The sequence below is a fragment of the Lolium rigidum genome, chromosome 3, assembly GCF_022539505.1.
Source record: "Lolium rigidum isolate FL_2022 chromosome 3, APGP_CSIRO_Lrig_0.1, whole genome shotgun sequence".
Lineage (NCBI taxonomy): Eukaryota > Viridiplantae > Streptophyta > Magnoliopsida > Poales > Poaceae > Lolium > Lolium rigidum.
The window spans coordinates 159838891-159841563 of record NC_061510.1 but is presented as its reverse complement, the minus strand read 5'-3'; positions in this window follow the sequence as shown (position 1 = coordinate 159841563).

Below are 2673 nucleotides of genomic sequence, written 5' to 3'. Positions count from 1 at the left end.
GTTGCGCGGGTGGAGCAAGGTGGGCTAGTAGTACCGGCCAGGGCCTGCCGGTACCACTGGTACTGGTACCGGCTAGTATGCGCGCTCTACTGGAAGTCATCTGCATGTTGCCAGTACCACTTGCGGTACCGGACGCGGTGCTACCGGCCCAACGTTTTCTTTTCTTTTAAACCAAAAAAGGTAAAACTAGAAATGCAATATCTAGAGTTTGGAAACTCTGATCGACACGAAACCAATTTTGTTGGAAAGAGGATCACAAGAGCTACCCAACAAAAAACTGAGAAAATATGAAAACTAGTGGGGGAAGATTTTCTATGAATTTTAGAGTGAAACCTCTAAATACGAGAAACCGAGAAAATCTCCAAACTCGAATACGCAACAAGTGATCTATGCGAAATCCGTTTTCGATGAACTAGAGATTGTCATGGAAATAACCAAAGTCTCTAAAACACCACATAGATAGTATCCAAATAACAACCAAGAAAGATGATGCAAGAATGCAACAGATTGACCGCACTCCGAACGATACGATCGAGTTACTCACTCGAGAGCCTCTTGATACTACGACGTCTAGCCTATGAACTAGTCTCCCAACTAAACCATGAGAACGGTAAGAAAGAAGCCCTATCAAGTGAAAACCTTAACCTTACGCATTTCACTTGAGCTAGATGAAGACGATCTTGACCGCAACAAGATAAAATGGTTTTCTTGATTGTGCTTCCTCATGAAGTCTTGTGAATTTCTCCCCCATACTCCACTATGGGAAAGCTCCTTCTTTGGGTCATTGTATTTCTTCTTTATTGCAACCTTGAAGCCAACATATGGTTCAAGCATTGTCTATGGACAACTCCTACATGTATAGCTCAATGCAACAATTAGTCCATAGGGATTTTCATTAATTACCAAAACTACACATGAGGAATCCATGCACTTTCACCTGGTGGAACAAATAAATTTTGGGTGCGCTAGCGCGGTAAAATGATAAAAACTATCTGCAACTAAGGAATTTTTATTTCATAAAATGTGTTGCTTTTTGCACTCATCAGTGACCTCATATTGGAGGATATGCTTTGATCTTATCAACCCTCACCTATAACTAGGTGGCGTAAAAGTTAAGGCTAAGGTATACCCGGAATTATGTATGGAACCTGAGTAGTGCAAGAGTGCGATTTGCTCCTACCGAAAAATGAGATATATGTTCGATCTAGGCCATCTCAGTATAGTGATGTCAAAGTAATATGTATGTGTAGGCATAATGTGATAATGATCACAAGACATCATCAATATATAACAAACGAGAAACTATTTGATGAAAGAGTTGATTCACGGGAACATCTAAGAATCTCACCTCGGGTTATGAACATATTGTGAAGCCAATGAATCAACATGGAAGGTTTTTTTCTCGTTATTCGTGTATGCAAATGAGCCATCATGGACGTCCAGGTCCCGGTGTTGGTCATTGATCTGAAGGTGCTCGGTGTCCTGACTCGCATTACCGAACCTTCAAGGGTCACGTGATTAAGGTTGTACGATCTATTATGAGAGTTTTACTTATGGTATGTAGTTGAGAAGAACCGTTTGGAATAATTCCAGCAGATTTCGGAAGTGTTTCAAACATTTTATGAACGAGAGAGAAACTATCAGAATCATAGGTTGTCGAAAGTGTTTTGGGGTAGAATCTGAAGGGTTCCAGAGTTACTACATATATGAAATATTTATTGGAATCATTTCGATGAAATTTTGTATAGGGGAAACCTAGTTCTGGTGAAGTCTGGAGTGTCCGAAGGACTCCTGAACATTAGGGGGAATGCTTTGAAATGAGAGAGGAGAGAGATTATCTGGCTCAACAACCTAGACAAGGGGTCAGCCAGGGCTGGCCCAAGTGGGCAGCCGACCAAGCCCCAAGAGGCCCAGGCGCCCTCTTCGTGGCTCCCTTCTCAAAGCGCGCCCTAGGGTTTGGTACATAGCATTGCATTCATGATTAATCCAATAGCCAATGAATATGGAAATTTTCTCATGTGATCTCACTCATATATAACTCATCGATGGACACCGAGTGTTGCCAACATTCATGCCATGGGAAAGAACCTTTTATTTTCATTCTCCATGTTGAACCGTTTCAACACTTTGTTAATGTAAGTGCTCTTGATTTATCCTATTAGATTTTTCTATCAATCTATACTAGTGATTATTAGGCAATTGGAAGAAATAATTTCGGAAAATATGAGAATTACATGGTAGGCTAGAACTACACTTGATCACAAAGTGATCTGCTAACTACCATACACACACAAAAAATCTCTAAGAGATCAATTTAATATCAATTATCTATTTCAAGATGAGTAAAGGTATGAGCCACAACATTATCACGATGACTTACCTTGACAGAGTTGACCTACCAAAATGTAGGTTAGCATGTCATGTTGAATCCAACATGATTTGGAAATGCAAGATTGCATGATGTTTGGTTGTGTTTCATGAAAACAATGCCTGCATTATTCTAAAGGACTGTGTGTATTTCATAGATGTCATGTAAACAAAGAAAAATTCTCATGAGGTTGTAACAAAGACTTGTTTATATATATAATTGTATACTAATAGAACATGGGATGGAAACAAATTGATTTAAATCTTACAAATCGTACAAGGTCTATATGAAAAATCTCTAGGGAA